Source organism: Bombus flavifrons, chromosome 1 (assembly GCF_040668555.2).
Source record: "Bombus flavifrons isolate JBK064 chromosome 1, iyBomFlav1_principal, whole genome shotgun sequence".
Classification (NCBI taxonomy): domain Eukaryota; kingdom Metazoa; phylum Arthropoda; class Insecta; order Hymenoptera; family Apidae; genus Bombus; species Bombus flavifrons.
The window spans coordinates 1,798,025-1,819,838 of NC_138442.1; the positions used below are offsets into that span (position 1 = coordinate 1,798,025).

Below are 21,814 nucleotides of genomic sequence, written 5' to 3' on the forward strand. Positions count from 1 at the left end.
TGGAAGGAGGTCGTGGCGTGGGTCGGTCGCCACGATAGGGCGATGCAAAAACCACTTCGTCTTGACGGTTTAAGAGGCAGCCGCTCGTGAAGCTGTACGCGTCAAACGCAGCGTCGCGTTTTCGATGATAGAAATTGAATTTTCCCAGTTTTCCAACGTGCCGATTCGATTTGTTCTGTGATGTCAGTGTCCGGTGAAACTCTGGCAAGTTAACGACTGAACGTAGTCGATTCTACTCCGAAGGAAAGAAGATAAGAACGGCAGAAAGAGTCGAATGTGAATTGGAACAATCAAATAGTAAACACGACGGGTGTGTTTCTCGATAAAAGAATAAAATGAGAGGTTAAAGAAACTGGACAGAAGGGAAAGTTTATTAAGGAAAAGTTGTGTTTTTTATTCACGCAAGCTATACAAGATAGGGTAGATATATACAGAAATATACATAATGTTTTGTATACTAGTAACTTTTGTAAATTAGAACGTAGAGCACATTGGAAAATTGTTTGTGAGAGCATCTTGATTGAAAAATAACGTGTTGTATAAATTTACAGCTAGCCACAAGAGTTTATATACAGGGTGCGGCCGAATAACATGTACAAGCGAGCACGAGGTGATTGCTTATGAAAAAATAAGAACAAAATATGCAATCAAATTTTTTCATTTAAGGTTTAGTTTTTGAAAAAATCGCACGCAATTTTAAGCGCATTCAAGTATACAACTTGGATTCAATTGAACAAATCGAATTTATTGATTATTAACTTCTTTGTTTAAGAATTAATGATTCACTTATCATCTTCAACTTCTTAATATTACTACATTTATTAATTAATTAAATTAATCTAAATCAATTTAAAATACAACAATTTATGTAATAAGACGAAATCTTATCACGGACTTTTTTGGACAGATGGAAAACGTTTGCAATAACTTTTATGTACATTTTTAAATTCATTCCAAATTTTACTGACATAATCATGATAATTGTCTCTCATGACAGCGTTAATGAAACTACAGCAAGTTTTATGTAACATACATAATCATACATACATATACAGGGTGGTTGGTAACTGGTAGTACAATCGGAAAGGAGGTGATTCTACGCGAAAAAAGAAGTCGAAAATATAGAATAAAAATTTTTCGTTTGAGGTTTTGTTTTCGAGAAAATCGACTTTGAATTTTCGCTCGGTACGCGTGCGGCACGTTATAACGGATCTCAATGTAGATCGTTGTCTCGATGGGAAAAATTAAAAAAAAAAGAAAAAAAATTAAAAAAAAAATTTTTATTCTATATTTTCGACTTCTTTTTTCGCGTAGAATCACCCCCTCTCCGCTTGTACCGCCAGTTACCAACCACCCTGTATAATATATGTGGGATAGTGTGACATCAGGGAAGGACGTGGCGTGAGGGGTAATTGTTTAATAGCGTTGTCAAGATATGTTAATGTTGTCAAGGAGTGTTGTGAGTGTTACCAAGGTATGTTAAGGAAAGAGTGAACACGGAAAACATTGTAACGAGAGTCAGAGTTGAATTTATCGTTGTCGTGTGAAGATCGTTGTGTCGTAGAAGTAGTGAGTAACGAATACGTGAAACGGGGTATTATATTCGATTTCGTGTGAGTGCAAACGATATTGTATAAATCATACTGTTACCTACAAACTAATAATATAACATTCCTACATATATTATTACATAATATATCCACAAAAATTTTCTAAGATGAGAGTTTAATAATTTGTGAATTAATCAATATTATCAATTCCTGCTTAGATTCCAATCCCAAAAGTAAAGTGTAAATTAAAACGAAAGAACTTTCTCTTTGTTTTAAAAATGGGTAAATTTTAGTACTCATTGGAAGCGAAAGGTTCTTTTAAACAATGCGATTGTAAGAGATAAATGAAATAGTCATTTATCTGAAAAATGATGTGGAAGTTATAAAAAATGTGGTTTAGTACAAAATCATGATCGTGATTGTAACTCATTCGACTATAATTTATCGGTCTCATCTTTCATTCATTAAAAAGTAAGAATCATATTGTAAAGTAATTTTCGTTCCCAATAACAAAAATTCGCCTAACTTTAATTGTCTTGTTGCCTTATAATGTCTTGTGACTTACATTTTGCCTTCTTTTTTAGAATTGGACTTTATAACTTGGTATAGTTCATAAAAGAGATGAAGAATTCATTTATATTAAATATTTGTAAACAATTCGAAAAGAGATTGTATGTCTTTGGGTAAATGAATTATGTTCTAAACTATACAGTTAAGTTAATACAACATTCGTCCAGTTCTAACATTGTCGTTTGTTTATTTTATTTTTAAGTTAATACAATATTCGTCCAGTTCTAACATTGTCGTTCGTTTATTTTATTTTTAAGTTAATACAACATTCGTCCATTTCTAGCATTGTCGTTTGTTTATTTTTACTTACTACTAACTACTTATTTATATACTTACTATTAATTACTACTAACTATTAATTACATTCGTTACGATTATTCTAAACTATTTTTTTTTTTTATTATCTCTACAATTTCTTGTTTCTCGATGTTTTTAACCTCACAGTTATTTCTGCAACAATTATTGTACATAACGTGAGAATCGTTTAACACATATCGGATGATATTTCTCAAATGAAATTACCAGAAAAATTTCAAGTGAAGTCACCTTCATTATAACAGCATTACTCGTGACATTATCCCCTTTGGTACTTGAATATCGTGCTCTTTCATGTTCCCGCTTTTCTGTCGACATTTTCTTGGCAATGCACTTAGACGCCATTACTGACAACAGCGTGGCGTCAAATAACGTGTCGACAATAAAATTAAAACTACCCCGTCGAATGGAGTTGAATGTGCATTCAAGCGCCTTCAGTGTAAAACATCGCGACAATATTTTGTCGAATCCAGATATGTTTTATTCCAGACATTATTCGATCCGCTTTATGAGATATTGATGACATCATTCGCTCCTACTAAAAATCTTACCTTCTTAGCCCCGCTACGGTCTTCGAATTTTTATGTCCGAATCACGCTTTGGTTTTAAGAAACAAAAAGACGTTTAATGTTTGAAGAAGGTTTCTAACAAAAAATTGGAACGAAAGATCAATGATGAATTATTCCATTTTTTGTCTGAAATTTAGGAAATTTGTCAGGGATGGAAAAATACGATTGGATCGAAAATAATTCAAAAAAGAAAACAGCGGACTTGAGTATTTATTCGTTCTATACTTCGATAATTCATAATTAAACTACTAAGTATTTCATTTATAATATTTTTCTCGGTTAACTTATATTTTCGAACTTTGCTTCTTGATATTGTAATTATGTAAGGGGATTCCGAGAATATTTTTTTTTATTTATTTATTAATATTTACAATCTATTCTCGCATTGAGAATTTCCAGTAATTTTTTCTGGCGTGGCGCAGTGATATGGCTAAATATTTATAATAAGTTAATATTTATTATAGATAAATATAATTTATAAGTAAGTGTTGTAAATAAGTAAATATTGCTTAATATAAATAACTAATTAAATCTAGTGTTTAGGTCTAAGGGGTAGTGTCTCTTCAGCCTGCGAATCTGGTCCGACGTATCAAGTAGCCCAGTAATTAGGGAGTTTCGATGTTTGTTGACTCTTTTGCTGTATCTGTCGCTATATTTTGCTATTTCCTCTTTGACTGTGGGTATCTCGAGGTCGCGATTTATTAGTTCGTTGGTGACATACCAGGGTGCATTTATAATGGATCTTAGCGTTTTCGATTGGAAGCGTTGAAGTATTTCAATGTTGGAATTACTTGCTGTTCCCCATAGTTGGATTCCGTAGGTCCAGACAGGTTTTATTACGGTCTTATAGAGGGTAATTTTATTCCGTGTGCTTAGGTTGGAGCGTCGGCCAGTGAGCCAATAGAATTTTTTGAGTTTGTCCTTGAGTTGCTTCGTTTTGTCTGTGATGTGATTTTTGCAAGTTAATTCCGAGAATATGTTTAATATTTTCTCGTTATTATTTCTTGTTCCATTTAGCAATTACGATTTTGTAAAGATGAAGAAGTATTTACGGTATTATGATAAAGAAACCATTTCTTTTAAGCCAGACAAATTTTGCTTATATCTTTGATTCGTGCAGTGAGTTTCTTTGAGTTTTGCACAATTTTTAATCGTTGATGCGCGCAAAATAATTTTTAAGAAGGCATTAACGTACAATTCAGTTCTGTATTAAATGCGGACAGTCAACGACCGAAAATATAAATATATAACTACAAATTAATAACATAAATGTAATTTAAAAGTAAGTGATTTTAATAACTGACATTCAAAAGTAATTGCTTTCATTTTAATTGTCACATAAAAGATAATGGTTGTAGCATTCGTTTACTGAAAAAGTGATCCAATTATTATTAAGTTAATGCATCGCTCGTAAAACTTTGTTTATTTCGTATGGATTAAAATCGATTAAATAAATTGTTTTAAATCGCACTTCCAAACTCGACCTCAGTGATTTGTATTCATTTTAAATACATTAACACATTAATACCTTATTGAACAACATACTTAGAAAGTACAATTAAAACATAATTTTACGTTGAATGCAATAATGAAAAGTTAATTAAGTTTGATTCCATTTCTAAAGATTTTCTACAAATAACAGTAACAACAAAAATAAGAATAATAAATTCTTTAAGTAAATATCGTCTTTGATTTCACCCACTAATACTGGCAATTTTAGTTGCACTATCGTGCAACGTGTTGGCAGTTATTTCTAACTTAACATAAATCTCTTTTTAACTATCAACCTTCGAAAAGCAACCGCAACAACGATGCATCGACTTGTTTAATCTGTTCTATGTTACCCATGAAATTTATGTGATGCAGGTCGAAAACTTTAATAGCAAGTGTTTTATGTAGTTTTAAGAAAAATGAGACATCGAAAGTTCTATAACGTCAAACTGTACACGCAACAAAACCTATAAGTAAGCCACCAACCGAGCTAGTAAGTGTTCCATAAATTTTGCTCTGCCACGTTCGGTAGAATGCTCTTTCAAATAGCGATCTTTCGAATACAATCTTTCCAATTTCCAATAAGAAAGAAAGAGAGTCAATCAATTTTTCACTCTCTTCGCTACCATCTTTTTCTCTTGACTCAGAACGTCGAGATCTGGCAAGTTTACTTGAACCAAATTTTCCATTTCTTTTAGAAAAAGTTTTTTGTCATTTCAAATAAAACTATACGCTTATAATCATATTTACTTATACTTTACTTATCGCTGTTTGGTAATTGCAATTTAACGTTGTTTGAATACTTCAAAACTTCAAACAAAGCAACTGTATTTTGATTTGCATACAATACTTATATTTATATTGATCAGTCTATATAATTAGACAAAATGAGATTTATCAATACTCTTTGGAAATACTTCTAGTTTGACGTAAATAAATTGATAAATATAGATATAACAACCAATAATGAATATTACTACTAATAATGAATATTAATCCCTACTCTTATTACAATATGTTTTAAAAAATAAAATTTTTATTCATTTATCCAAGCATCCATTGAACCTGTTGCAACATGTAGTACATTAATTTGTCTACAACAATTCCTTTACAGATAGCGCTATTTTACATATTTTCGATATTTGTAGGGAACTAGAAGGAAAGATCATAAATTATAACGCTCGTCATTCTAAACCATCAAATTTTGTCCTCGTACGAGAACAGTTGTATCTATTATTAAAGTTATTGGTCAGTAAAGTTATCAAGATATTAAACAATCCAAAATAAACAAAACGTACTGTATACAGAGAAGGAAACTAGATGGAAACCGTTAGGGCCCTCAATTGTTATAAAATGTATTCAAATCGAGACGTGCCTTATGGTTATTGTTGTATCAAGTGAAAATGTGAAGGTCGGGTTTTTCTCATGTTCGTCGGTCATTTCCACCCGCAAGCGACCGGTGGTGGGGCGACCAACACCCAGCAGTAGTTTCCCTCTGCGACAATATCGTCACCGAATTTCACTGGTTTATCTGCTTTAGATCAGTTGTAACTTACTATTTACACGTCTCTGATAATATGTCTATACACATGTCGCGTAAATATTTATACCTACAAAGTTGTTGGAATAAATTATACAGGGTGGTTGGTAACTGGTGGTACAAGCGGAAAGGGGGTGATTCTACGCGAAAAAAGAAGTCGAAAATATAGAATAAAAATTTTTCGTTTGAGGCTCTGTTTTCGAGAAAATCGACTTTGAATTTTCGCTCGGTACGCGTGCACTTTATCACGTCTCGTTATAACGGATCTCACTGTAGATCGTTGTCTCGATGGAAAAATTAAAAAAAAGAAATTAAAAGAAATTTTTATTCTATATTTTCGACTTCTTTTTTCGCGTAGAATCACACCCTTTCCGCTTGTACCACCAGTTACCAACCACCCTGTATATTATAACCTTTTTTTTTGTACGTGGAAAAATCCTCATAGACACTCCGCTGTTGCTAATAATCGGATAACAGCAGAGTAGTGTCGGACTTCTACCGACTAAAACTCCACGATGACCATCCTACGCATATGACAGGAACCTCTTATAAATTATCTTCTGTTGCACCCCTTTCCCGCGTCCTCTTGTTCGAGCCAGTCCTAAAATTCTCCGTCTGTTTAATTTGGCATTACGGGGGGCCATTGTCCCTAGCGCTATATACAGGGTGGTTGGTAACTGGTGGTACAAGCGGAAAGGGGGTGATTCTACGCGAAAAAAGAAGTCGAAAATATAGAATGAAAATTCTTTTTTTTAATTTTTCCATCGAGACAACGATCTACAGTGAGATCCGTTATAACGAGACATGATAAAGTGCACGCGTACCGAGCGAAAATTCAAAGTCGATTTTCTCGAAAACAGAGCCTCAAACGAAAAATTTTTATTCTATATTTTCGACTTCTTTTTTCGCGTAGAATCACCCCCTTTCCGCTTGTACCACCAGTTACCAACCATCCTGTATATTATAACCTGTTACTTCAGTGTTATAATCAGTCAACCGCCTCTATTATTCTAAACGAAATAGGCGATCGACCAATTCGTGGTGTCGATTATCGAATCGTAATGAGAATTTATGACTCTCGTTGACGCGATCTACCGCGAACGCGTCTCTCCGCGAAGAGTTGAACAGTAGATATAAAGGATATTTAAAAAGAATTGGAAAGACCAATGGAGAATTCACAGAGGAATTACTCAATTGATCAGGATAATTATTTATATAATACTATCTTTCTCAAAATATTGATTAGTGAACATTCTATGGCTCATAATGCAATTACTTTAAATTCCAATCCTCCTACCAAAAATTTTTCTTCTTCTCGAATGAATTTCTACACAAGTTACACGGTACGAGGATTAATTGTGCAAGAAAAAGGAGCATATCAAAAGCAAGTAGTTCGTACGGAGTTTGGACGATCGATGAAAAGGGAAACGAGAAAGACGAGACGTGACCGAACAAAATTTCGAACCGACTTCCCTCAGAAGTCGGCAGAAGAAAAAGAAGCAAAATGTCTGACGAGAATGCCGGATACAACCAGGTCAAATGATTCTGATCCAGAGTCGATTGCCCCCAAAGTTCATGAAGAACTTTAAAGCAATCCTAACTCCATATGACTGTTCTCAAATCGTGACCGCAATTTGTCTTCATTCGTCTCGTTCGCAACAACGGTTCCCAAAGTTTCGGTAGAAACGATGTTTCGTTGCTATTGACGTACACATACACAGTCAACTGTCCTTCAGCGTCGGCACAAAGAATTTGATTTTATATAAAATAATTTCAACGACGAAATCAAATCGTTTCCACGTAACGCTTTGTTCTTTCAACTTCTTTTAATTTCATTTCATAGAAAAATGGGGACGAGAATTCGATTGAAAAATTACGTTGATAGCAGTTCAATGGATTAAACGTCTTTGATTGTATTGTGTGCATACACAATTTAGTTCGTCCGCGATATTCAATTGCACACTTGGTAAAACGCAGTGTAAATTGTTCCGATGTAAATTATCCATAGCCTTGGATTGCTAAAAATTTTGCTAAATCCTGCAGATTCTCGAATTTTAATTCCGTTCTTATTTTAACAAACAAAGAGATTTGTCATATTTCAGGAAATTGTTAACTATCAAATTAAAACGAAAAATTATGCAGAGAAATAGTAATTTTTTCATATTTTACTCAATCCTGAGGTATATTTTAACGCGAGAAAAATACAATTGGGTTCGAAATGACCAAAAGAATCAGAGTTGAGTGCAGTTTAAAGAAAGAATATTTTAAGCAGTTACTATATTAGATAATAGTTATTTTACAATAGTAATTTTTTCATATTTTACTCAATCCTGAGATATATTTTAATGCGAGAAAAATACAATTGGATTCGAAATGACCAAAAGAATCAGAGTCGAGTGCAGTTTAAAGAAAGAATGTTTTAAGCAGTTACTATATTAAATACTAGTTATTTTACAATTCAAATAACATAGTATCCATCGGCAAATAAACTATTTTTTTTTTCGGTAAGCTATATCATATTTAAACTTTGTATTTGAATGTGCACTTGAATTATTTCTTAGCAATAAAAATAAATCAAGGAAATAATATTTATACGCAAAAAATAACAAATACTTTGCACCCATGAATAATTATCGCTTAAATATTGCAATACTATAACTGCTTTTTCCAGAAAGCAAAAGAAATTAAATAGCACGAGGTTAATATCTTCATATTAATATCTTCAGAATATTTGTTCATTATGAATAAAGATAATATATAGTATAATAGATATAACAGATATAATATTGTTGCCAATTCTCAACTAAGTGGCGATCAGTCAGGTTGCAACTGATCGGTTGATATCGCGAACGAGATTAATGTTCAAGGTGGAGGTAATGGGTTTTATGGGATGAGAATCTATTACTTCAAATCTTGTACTTGTGTACTCTCGTGGGCGCATATCCTCTGGTATTGCTGATTGATACCAAATGTTTACTTTAGACTTAGTATTAGCCTCTTAATGAGGTCCGCATTGTAAGGTTTATAACGTAGGAGGTAGGAAATTAGGATCTTCCCAAAAGAAGCAGAGGCGAGGCCCGAGTCATAAACGGACGGCCACTCCAAATCCCAAAAAAATATTTCAAAATAAAATCCTAGAAATTGTAGAATCCTTCAAATAAAATAATAGATATGTTTAAATATTATTTTAGAAACCTCGTCCAAAAAATAAAATATTTTATTTTCAAAATTAAATGTATGATAAAAAGCAAAATAGACTATTTAATATCTACTATTTGAAATATTATTTTATTCAGCCCCGAAAAGAATGCAGCAGAGTTAAACAAAGCTTCAAGCTTGACCTGCTAGAAACATTTTTTAAATCGTTGATTTTTTAATATTTATTAATATTCTTCCTTCTGGTTATAACTTATAAATATTTTGCGATAATTACATTTTTCAAATATATATTTTTATTGCACTTGTAAGATAGAATTTTCTTAAGAAATTTGTATAATTGGTATAATTTGAATAATTTTTGTATCAAGTACATAAGATAGAATTCAGTTGTATAATGTGAATCATTTAGATGTATTAAAAGGTGTTTCCTTTGAAAGTACTGTTAATAAGTAACGGGACACCTTTTACTGCTTTATAACTTACTGGCATACCTTTCATGGTAAATAGAGAAGTGCGAAAGTTCTTCCTGCTCTTTAGAGGTTTCCTTTCATTTCTTTGACACAGAGTAACATTTTATTATATATTAAAAAGAAAAAATATTGAAGCGATATTACTTATTCAATGCAAATTCATCAAAAGGACAAAGAATTTAAGACGTTTGATAATTTGAATTATTAAAATTATCAGAACGATAATAACGTAGTTTTTCTACTTTTAAGCGATTCACAATTAAAATGTATAACGTTATTCAATTAACATTATTTAAATTAACTTTATCCACATGAATATTATCTACATAATGTATTAATATCTACATAAATATATGTATAAGAACAATATACAGAAATATATAATTATTTACAATTTAAATATTAATCCACGCTTTTCATTCCCAAAATGATACAGAACTAACAACTAAATATTTAAAAACAAATTACTTGCGAGAAATAGATAAAAAATATCTAACACCGTGTCTATCTTTATGACACTACAATAAATCTATTTTTACCCAAATTATATTCCTCGAAATTATTTCGAAACTAGATATAAATATATCGAATTCGTGGATATTTAATGTAGTATAAATATCGATCTTTGTCAGAATATTGTAGTATTGTTGACAGATTGTCTAAGAAATATCCGGTGAACAATAAACAATGTTGCGAGAAATCCTAAATGCCGACAGACCGAAGGGGTCGGGAAACTTCAATGAGCCAAACGGCTCATCAATGCGTCGTCCGTCCTTCAATCGAATAGTCATTCAATCGATGGAAAAATTAAAAAAAAAATTAACAAAAAAGAATTTTTATTCTATATTTTCGACTTCTCTTTTCGCGTAGAATCACCCCCTTTCTGCTTGTACCACCAGTTACCAACCACCCTGTATAATATAATATATAATAGTTTGTTTACGTTTTCGGCTCAAAATTCTCGAACGTAAATCGTAGGTTAAGGGATTAATCCACTGTAAATAGATCGATCTATCAATAAACTTATCATATAGGATAGAAATTATTGGAAATCCTAATTTCTAATATTTCTGAATAAATAATCCTGTACTGTTTTACTTTTATCTTATCAAATTCAAATTCCTTTATTTATTATTTGAATATATTATATTTATATAAATATATAATCTGCGTAAATAAACAGTGCTTATAGTTTATTTTATGCACGATAAAACCAAATATAGATATATATATAGTAAGTTGTATATTATTTTAAAATTACATAAAAGTTGATGAAAATTTATACAGCATGGATTATTTCTTTTTGACATGTCACAAATTCACAAAGAAATCTTCGTAAGTTGTTTCAATGACGTTATAAGGCTGACTTAACATAAGATACGCTACTATTCAGGAAAGTAGTATAACCTTTTTTTAGCGCCACGTAGCGCGATCGTGCTGTTCGCGTTCTGTGGTGAATTGTGTCGCGATGTTTGGTAACGATCGTCAATTCGCAACGCGCTCGGTTTCCGAATGTAGCTCGTTGCGGGTCGTATCAGAGTCTCCTCTCGTAATTACTTTTTTTTCAAATAATCGTAAACCACCTGCATAAACGAAAAAAAGAACAGCGCGATCGCATCGATCGACATTTCTCACAAATAAAAGAACGAAGTGCTATCGCGCTGTATGATACAATCAGACACGTATTCTTAAAAACTCCTGGCACTAAAACGGATAACTTACTTGTAGCGTCACAAAATAACTGAAGATGAACCAGTGCTGTTGTAAAATTAAGGACAGATTGATAACGCCACAAGTAATAATTTTTCTCCTCTGACGACATACTGATGCAATTACAAATATACCGTTTTACGTGACAAAAATAGAAATATTATATAGATCTCGTAATTCGATAAAAGCAAATTTGAAATTGTTTGAGTTGTACCAGTATCAAATCAAAGCAACAATATATTGTAAAGGGTGCGTTTGGTACATTCCTAACTAACACACACTGTGAATTTTACGGCTACTTTTAATTTTTGAGATATACAATTTTAAAATAGGTTTTATAAATATAATATTCTTAGAAAAAAGAATTTAGTCTCTATGACCTGCTGTAAGCTAAATGCCTCGACTGGACAAGAGTGAAGCATTCAATTGTAAGATCAGATTACAAAGATATGTATAATTTTTGTAAATTATATATTTTTATTTTACAAGTCGTTATTATAAAAAGTTCTTTATGATAAAAAAATATATTAAAAAAAATTTATTACTAGTTTTACTATTTGTTTTTATCGCTTATCACGAGAAAATCAACGTATTTTTTTAAATAATAGCATGTCGTAGTGGAGAAAATATAATTTAAAGTTACAATTTTGTTGAGACTAAAAGTTAACTAAAAACTGAATGGATAATGCCTTCAGTAACTCAAGAACATGATTAATTAAAATCTTAAAATTTGTACTTACATTATTGTAATTCTCATCTCGTTAATTACAAATGCACTACAGATATTTACGCATTTATGAAAGGTTTAAATCTACGAAAATGAGGAGAATATGCGTAATATGTGAAAATATGCAAAATATCTAAAATAAATGCGCTCGTTACAATATTTTCAGAGTTAAACAAATATCTGTGCAAGTTTCGTTTCTTTATATCCTTTCGTAAAAACATAAATTTGGATAAGCCTTGCAGTATAATTATAAATGATTGTATATGTTAAGCATCTTATTAGCATCTAATGTTTTTTAATCTCTGCACGTTCGTACAGGGAGAAATTCAACATGCTCACGGAATCCCACTTTAATAAATCGATCGTTAGTTCGAGGAAAAATCAAACGAATAAATCGTCTTCATTACCGTGTCCCCAATCTCGATTAATGATGTCAGATTGCACTTCATAATCGTGGTAATGGTACACCTAAATTCGTGTTCGTCTCGTGCATACTGAACGTTACTGGTATGATAAATCAGCGTAAGTAAGCAGCACCTGGAGTCTTTTTTTACGAAAAACACAAATTACTGCAAATTAATTATTGGAAAAAGGAAAAAATAAGGAAAAGTTCAATAAATAAATGCGGTATGTTCGACTCGTTGGTTTATTTGCTAATGTGAAACCAAGAAATACATGCTTTTTAAGAGTATAAAACATAGAGTTATGGTGGAACTGATACGACAATCTCCATATATAAACAATAATATTTTCATTGTTGTTTTTATTATTTCTGCGAATGATTTAAAACGATGGAAACTATATCGATAACCATTTTCATTCTATTTTTCCATTGAATAAAGTAATACATTTCATCAGTAAAAATAAGAGATTTGATTAATGTCAATAATTATTGTTTTTTAATTTGTTTATAAAACTTTCGATAAATCATTTCCTATCAATAAAACAATTCATTTCCTTTCGCATCGTCAATCGGAGAATTATTTTCGGTGAAAGAATTAACAATTTGTCCAATGTTTATTGAACTTCATTAAGTTTAAAATTGCGCTGGGTACAATTGGTACTTAAAGAGGTGACAATCGAAGAACATCAAGTGTTGATGGAGCTAGTTGGTCGAAGTACCTACATCTAAACTGCAGCAGTTTCTTGACTACAATGGTTGGCCTTAGCTAACAGCAGGAGTAAAGATGAAGAAATAAAGATTTCCTAAATTGCTTGGCAAGGTAGATACAACTAAAGCTTTGTAAAATTGATAAACATTTGTAAGGAACTGTATACATACATACATACATATATATGTCGGAGATGAAAGGAAAGCCGAAGCCGTTCCTTGGAAATTTTGGGAACATCTTCTAGTACTCTAGCCTAGATTTTATCATAGCTGTAATTGTTCGAGATTTGTGATAGCGAGATTGGGTTCGAGGTGACAATTGATCGCCGAACGTAGCCACGGTCACGGGATGGACGTTTTGCCTAACGGAGGTGTGGAGTGGTTATATGGGTTTTCCGAGAAATGTGGTTGTGGCGGCATGCGGCCTCGGGAGCGGGCCTAGCCACGTGTGATGTTGCCTCGGAGTATAGAAAACAAATGCAAGCGTACAACGAAATAAATCTCCACGAGGCTGGCATTCTTGCGATTGCCTTGGAGAGTGACACATCGAGCATTTTCAACAATCGTATTTCTGTGCCTAAGATCAGTTTACGCTTAGTAAAGAGTTATCCCGTTGACCGTGGATTCGTTTGAACCCAAAATATTGTTAATAGCGTTCGTTACACTTATTATTCGTAAATCATACTATTCATTAATCTTACTGTTCGTTAAACTTTTTATTCATTAGACTTATTATTTGTTAGACTTATTATTTGTTCAACTTATTATTTCACTAACTTTATTATTCGTTAAGCTTATTATTCACTAGACTTATTATTTGTTAATCTTTGTAGTAGACTTGTATATACGTGTAAATATAATCTCAGTTGTGTAAGACAATGGCATATATATATGCCATTTTAGCGTTAGGTTTATGGGCATGTAACGAATCTTCATTCGGACTAGCCATCATTGTTGTACAATAGAGATTATATAGAGAGTATAAATACTGATTTACACCAGCAGATCTTGGACGAAAGACTCACTTTCTCTGTCTTCTCTCGTTGTGTCTAAGGTATAGGTCTGTTAGGTGAGAGCCTTACCGAAGAGTCCACACTAAATACTGATTTTTAAAAAGTTTGACGAATAACCGTGGTGATTAAACACTCGAGATGTTAGTGACAATGTTCTTAGGTTCAATAACGAATCCACGGTCAACGGGGTAACTCTTTGTTAAACGTAGAATATGTTTTGAAGCGCAAAGTAACGTTTGCTGTGACGCTCAGTATAATAATGCACGTAAAGACGATGTGCAAACTCTCCAAGGTGATCGCAAGAATAAAAGACTGATGGAAATTTTCCTCTCCTTACGATCGCGTTTGTTCGTTGCATATTGGCCGGGGATACCAACAAAATTCCAGCCGCCGTTGCTAGGCAGACCCGCGTAGAGCTGACATTGCTCCTGCCCGGGATTTGATTGTTAATGCAACGTGTGTCCCACAATATTGGCACTTCTCTGTTAGGTAAAAACGTTCATCCCGTGACCGTGGCTACGTTGGGCGACCAGTTGTGTCATCTTGAGCCCAAGTCCACCGTCACAAATCTCGGGCACACATAATAGGATTGAATCATAACAACTATTTCTAAGTTTTATCATTTAAGCACAGCTATAATAAATAGTCTAGACTAAAGTATTGGGGATCTTCCCAAAAATTCCAAAAGAAAGGCACCGATGTCCCCTCATCTCCGACATGTATATATATTTTGCGAATAGTTGCAAAGAAGAAAACATTATTGGAGTAGAATTAGAATATTATAAATTACTCCCATGATAATTTTGTTTAGCTGTGGTCGATTTCTAAAATTGCAAACAATTTTGTTCTCGATTATTAGTCACCGTATCCATTAAATGTTATTTTGAAATAATTAAACGTCGATTCACTTGAATAAATAAATCACATTTCTTTGAATTATTTCATTATTGGGCTATTCAATGAAATAATATTTATTATATTAAATACACTTATTGTATTTAAATAATTATTTTCTGGAATATCTTAAATAATTCTAATTGTACACATTGCATTTTCCAGATACCGATTTAAATAACTTTGTCTTTTTATACGAAAAGATTTATTTTAATTTGATTTATTAGTTATTTCTTTAACTATTTTATAAATATTAATATCAAACAGAAAGAGAAATCTTATAACAAAAATGTAATAATTTATTTCAGTTTTTATTCTTGTCTTTCAATCTTTTTTAAATGGAATTATCCTTAAATTTTCTACTAATCGATCGTTCTTTCTCTCTCTCTCTCTCTCTCTCTCTCTCTCTCTCTCTCTCTCTCTCTAATTCACTAATATAAATATACGCGTATACGTAACAACTTTTTCCTCTAAAATGAAATGAAATTGTACTTCTACTTGTTTCATTTATTCGACTTTATGCTTTCATTTCATATGTGGATATCTCATATAACGCAACGATAGCCTTAGATCGTTCGATTGCTTGGTGTAATGATCCTTTTAAGAAAATGGTCTTCGGCTCAAGTATCCATAAACCGATCCGTTTATATCGTATATGGGTATACAGTGGTGCTAGTCAGTTTACGATCAGACATCTCCGATGTAATATTTCAAGCGAACTTCTGAACTTCTTGAGATATCTTCTAATAAAGCGTTTCACAGTGACATAAAAATTATAACGCATAAAAGCAAAAAATATACAGGACGTTCATTGCACGATAAACCAGTAACAATAGCTAAAAATTGTACTGAATAAGGTTATATAAAATACAATGGTTTATGACCGACGATTTAAATTTTATTGTTGTATCTAAGTGTATTTTAGAATTCGACATATAATTTCTAATTTTAATAACGTTATTATTTTTATTATTATAATTCCCATGAATAATTGATGAAACTGCAATAATTAGTTTCATATTCATACACGATACCCTTAACAACGACACGATATCCTTAAAATTTATATTTTATAAATACATAAATAAATGCGCTGATATTTATAATATAAAAGTCATATATAGAATTTTACAATATCATGCTTGGTTTGTAAAGTAAAATGCGTGTGACATCTTTGAATTTGTGAAAACATTAGTTGAAAATAAACTTCATTAGTTGAAAGAAATTTTACTTGTATCAAAAGAATAATTATTATATCATAAAAATATTAAGTATCCAATAAAGAAATTGCTATAAATAAATTGTTAAAAATTCATGATTAGAATTTTGATAGAACTCCAATCTACGTGATAAAATCAATACATTTTAATCAAGTTTTTAAAATTCCATGTAAAGAATGGAAAATAAGATAGAAAGAACAGTTTAAAATAGAAAGGCGGTTTAGCCGTCGCGTCGTACCGTACGAACGTCCGATGAGTTTAATCTGAAAGGAATGCGCACCTGATTGATTATTTTTGACAGACAACACAATTGTACAGTTAAGCATGCGTATTGCTCGAAAGTGTCGCATATAGAAAACAACGATGAGTGGCAAATCGATGTTAATGAAGTTGACAATGAGGTACATGGTAGCGATAAAAGTCGATTAATCTTTCTTTTCGAAAATTCAAAGATTCATTCATTACGGGTTTCCTACGTACTCGCGTAAATGTACGTCACGTACGTGAAGACGAACGATGGTTCAGATAGATGATTAGTAGATTTTCAAGAACTAAATAAAAAAAATACGGTCGCGGATCGGTATCCTTTACCCCTTATTGCGGATCCAGTCGCGAGATAGCAAATGCGAGATATTTTACTAGTCCGACATGGCCAGCGGATTTCGCCAAATCCCTATTCATCCTAATTCTAGAAAATATACAGCACCGGACGATTTGGACAATAAGTTGTTGTTTTCTTCAAGTTCTTTTGTGCCTTTGTTCTGTCCACTCGATGTCCTTTTATTTTCATGATCGTTCTTCCGGGCGGCGATATTGCGCTGACTCCGTTAAAACAAGGATTTTTGCATTTTTTTAGACAGCCCTAATAATTTTGCAACTAATACCTTTCTAAATATTCTAATTTCTTCCTTGCTGCAATTTTAAAACCGTCCAGGCGTTTGCCACAAAGGTCTCCGGAAGTAGTCGTACCAAGCCTTCGGTACCATTTGATCCCTTTTCTAAGAAGGCATAAGAAACTATTTATTCGGAATGATTTATGCCGCACTTTTCTTCGTTGTATTCGACGACGGCTGACGGTTTTCATGTTGCGAGCGAACGAAGTGAGAGATCGTGCTTGAGATTCCTTTGGAAACACGTATGGCAGCCAACGTGCCATTCGTACATTGTTGTTTATTTGGATGATGTTCTAATTGTTGCCTACTCCATAGATCGAGCTCTAAAAAGACCATACACCGTATTAAATACCCTCGTAAATGCCAGATTTTCATCTAATTCTTCTAAATGCTCTTTCACCAGTGGCTGACACCACGATCACAGCTGCATCGTATCGGTCAAAGTAATTGCCATCGATCGCGATGTACGCGTTTCGATAACGTTTGCTCGTTCGCCGACGCTTAGCGCGCTTCGTACATTTCGTAGGCGCGTTCGTCCGATCGAGACGGTATTCGTGATTTTACGACAAAAAAAGAGAAAGAAGAGGTAAGCGAAGAAAAGAGACGGGACGAAGAAGAGGAATCGCGGTATCGACGCCTCGCCGCGATGTACCGTTATTATTAGCGAGCGAATGTCGGTGTGTAGGTCAGTTGAGTAGCTGGTGTAAAGAGAGGAAAAGGTGACCGCGGTCGGTTCGGCGAGACCAGCGCGCAGGCGGTGGTTCGTATTTTGCCGGTGCTTTCGTAGTTTAGAGCGACTTGGTCTCCGTCTTGCGTTCGATCGGACGTCGGCCGACCGAGCAGCGCTCGATAAATTGAGATCGCCGGCGAATCGGATGAGGACCGAGGCGTAAACGCGTGGGAGAAAAGGCGAGCTCGAGCGGAAATTGGAGTGCGCCGCGTTGCGTGCCGTTGGTTCGCCAAAGGGTTGGGGGTCGGTGCGAGCGGGACAGGAGGCCGAGAGCAAAGAGAGTCAAAGTAAGTTTTTACTCGTGTTCCTGGCCGGTGGCCGACTAGCTAAGATTAGACGAACGTTCGCTATATATAGGATGACATTTATATACGCACCTACTAAACGCGACGGTACACGCGCCTCCCCTTTCTCCTCCGCCGCACCGCTGCTCGCCCACACGCACGCACACACGCAACTTTCTCCGTTCGTCCCTACGTTCTCCTTTCGACGAACGTTCGAATTATGTTTGGTCCGCGTCACTTTTCCTTCCAACGTGTCGCAGATTCCGAAATACGTAGCCGATTGTTCCGCGTCACTCTATTCTTCGTCCGACGCGTAAAGTGGAAGCGCGACCGCCTATCGTACGCGTTGCACTAGGCGACGCGCGTTAACGCGATCGCGCAACGTACTTGCCTTTACCGATTGCGACTATCGCGTTCAAGCGTCGATCGAATCGCATCGAACGCGGTGATCGAAACAACGCCACGCACGCACCACGTTCTCGGCACCTTGGAAACGACCTAACACGATCGTCCCGTGCCGTTCGATTTACACGACCACGATAAAATACTCGACCGCTCGAAGCGTCGAAAAACGTCCGGTGGTATCTTGCGTCGCGAGTAAAATTCAAGATTCCGCGCGACACTGGCGTTTGTTACGTACCGCGTGAATCGAATGGCTGTGGGCGCTAACTCTGTTCGACGGGATATCGACGCACTTGAGCAATCTCTGCCATCCTCGTAATTATTCGCTCCTCGGTTACGCTCGAACTTCTCTTTTCCTTCTTTCTTGTCTTCTATGCGCGCGGTTGCGTATATTTTCTATTAAAACGAGCAACAAAGCTAAGAAAATCGCGCGACGGTGAGTGGTAAAGAGCAGTACCTCCCTTGGCAGTCATCTCACGGAACATCTTTTCATTTCGCTGTTATACCCACTCATATAAAGTCAGTGTAGGCGTAAGTTTTAGTGACAACAGCGCCGATTTCGCACATCTAGACACTGTATGTAGCACAACAATGAACATACCGGATTAATCAACACGTACCAACCGAGACTTCTGAGCACAAGGATTTCATGTCTTCAAATCTAACGGAAAGTGAGCAAATCTGTAACATTTTACTCACACGCTATAAAACTTGCTTCTTCAGCAGTCAAGGAGCAAGCCATAATTATTGTAGTATGGTGGACAAAAAGGCCTAAGAGATATCGGGTAAACCATAAACAATGTCGCGAGAGCGGAGGCGTCGTCGGATCCATCAATGTGTCATCGGTCCTTCGATTGAATAATTTCATAGAAAAGGCCTACGTGACCCTGGCCATGAGTGTTTGCGGAACACGTACGTGGTGGGCCTAAGAAAAGACAAAGGGATGCTAGAACAGTCAGTGTCAGTGGAGGAATCAGAGAGTGTGAATCGAGAAGTCAGAGAGTGCGAGTTGCGTTGTCGAGATAGAATGTTGCTAGCGTTGTCGAGAGAGTGTGGTCCGCGTAAGAGAGAGCGTTGGATCCGTTGTGACGAGAGTTGCAAATTAAATATTGAGTTGTCTAGATGACAACTTAGAGTGCTATGGACGCATATATGCGTCTGGCGAAAGCTATCGGTGTGAACTAAGGACACATATATGCGTTTTCTGTAAGTGTACGGCATGGACCAAGAACAATTTTTCCGAACACCTACGCAGAAGTAATACTATTACGTTTGTGTGAGATAAATATAAATACATTCCTTATATATAATGCATATATTTTATATCAAAAATCTACTGCTTCGAAACAAAAATTTAGTGAATTTCATTTAGCATTGATAAGAGACATTTTACGAAAATATTTCCAACGTAGAAGCATGTTAGGAGGAGGAAAGAGAAAGTCTGAGGATTTACCATTTCGTTTAATCGATAGGCATTTTCCATCAAAATGCACTAATCGTGCCGGCACAACGCATTTATCAAGAAGAAAATGTGTTGTTTGTGTGAAAAATAAGAGAAGGAGCGACACGCGATACGAATGCAGAAAATGCGAAGTCGGATTATGTATCGATAATTGATTTGAAATTTTTCACACACAACTGAATTATTAACTTGTGTTATATTTACTAAATTTAGTTGTCTAGTTTATCGTTTTCTAGTTTATTACCCAAATTCTAGTTTATTGTAAATTTCAATGTTTATAATAAATAATTAATACTAAAAAATAACGCTCTTGAATCACTTAATCTCGTGCAAAAGAATTACTATAACTTATTACGATTTGCGCTTTGAATAGTCAATCAACGGAGTTCAGTCTAGCGAAAAAGTACTCCGTCCACAGCGATCGTCAGCGCTGGCCGCGCGCCGTCCGTACGGACCGCATAGGCCGCGAGTATTCAGCACTCTAAGGGTTAAAGCACGTTATTGTGATTAATTCACGTTAAACAACCATCGTTCTTCTGTTTAATCAACATCTGTACAATCCATTTATTGCAAAATAAATCATCATCAATAAATAATATTTTATTCCCGATATTACGTTATCTATGCAATCGACGAAGTAAGCATCCAAGATTATGTATATGTAATAGGAAAAATAAGTGGCCTTAAAGCTATGAAATACGTTTCAAAATATATATTAAGCAACCGAGTATGTGCATACCTAAAGAAAAAAGAAACAGTCGCACAACTAACTATGGTATATTACACAAATCAAACATCATAAGTAATAAATGTGTAAATGTAACCTATGCTAACGCCGACCTAAAAAATAATTCTCTCCAATGTCTCTTCACTCGTAGTAAACTCGTAGTAAATTGAAAACACCTTTAACATATTGACTGCCACGCGCGTTTTCCGTCAGGCCACGCGTACAACAGTACCAAGCGTTCTCTGCTAGGTGCTCCCATCGATATTTTAATAATGCGAATCGCTCAAGTGGTGGTCTCAGGAATTATCTTTCGTTTCATTTGTTCGCAACATTAAAACCACTAGCTGTTGTTGAATATAACGAAAGAAAGTGTTGTATAGATTATTCCGACCAAATGGTTTCTTATACCACCACAATTAGAAAAGGAATCAAATGGTACAGAAAACTTGGCATTCGATTCTTTCTGGGAATTTCTGTTGTAAACGCTTTGACGGTTTACAAAATTGCAACAAGAAAAAATATAAATATTAGAATATTTAGACAATTATTAGTTGCAAAATTATTAGGGTTGTCTGAAAATACAAAAAATCCTTGTCTTCGACGGAGTCGGCATAATATCGCCGTTCGGAAAAACGATTCCGGAAGAAGCATTAGACGCGCATGCAAACTATGTTATGCGAATAAAAGACGTGGAATGGACCGAACAAAGGCACAAAAGAATTTGAAGAAAACAACAACTTATTGTCCAAATTGTCCCGACCAACCTCAGCTATGTATAGAATGCTTTAAAGTTTTACATTCTAAATAATTTTTTTAATAAACCATTTTCGTATTTTTATTTTATAACAATTCAACTATTATTACAATTAATTATTAACTAACAATTTATTATTATGGAATATCTTTTCAAATACCTACGACGATCCTTCGCAAGTAGTCAAATAAGCGACATCCGAATATGGGTTATGTGGCCTGGC

General features: G+C 34.4%; 1 protein-coding gene and 1 long non-coding RNA gene across 2 annotated transcripts in view; both read right to left on the reverse strand.

Moving 5' to 3' along the window:
- Positions 1–21,814, reverse strand: part of LOC138184168 (uncharacterized) — a 353,608-nt gene that overhangs the window by 171,304 nt on the left and 160,490 nt on the right. The gene's annotated exons all lie outside the window — the stretch shown is intronic.
- On the reverse strand, positions 16,425–19,874 carry LOC138179465 (uncharacterized). The gene is made up of 3 exons (XR_011173060.1): positions 19,348–19,874; positions 19,106–19,222; positions 16,425–16,602 (listed from the first exon to the last, which is right to left on the reverse strand). It is a non-coding gene; the product is annotated as an uncharacterized LOC138179465 (long non-coding RNA).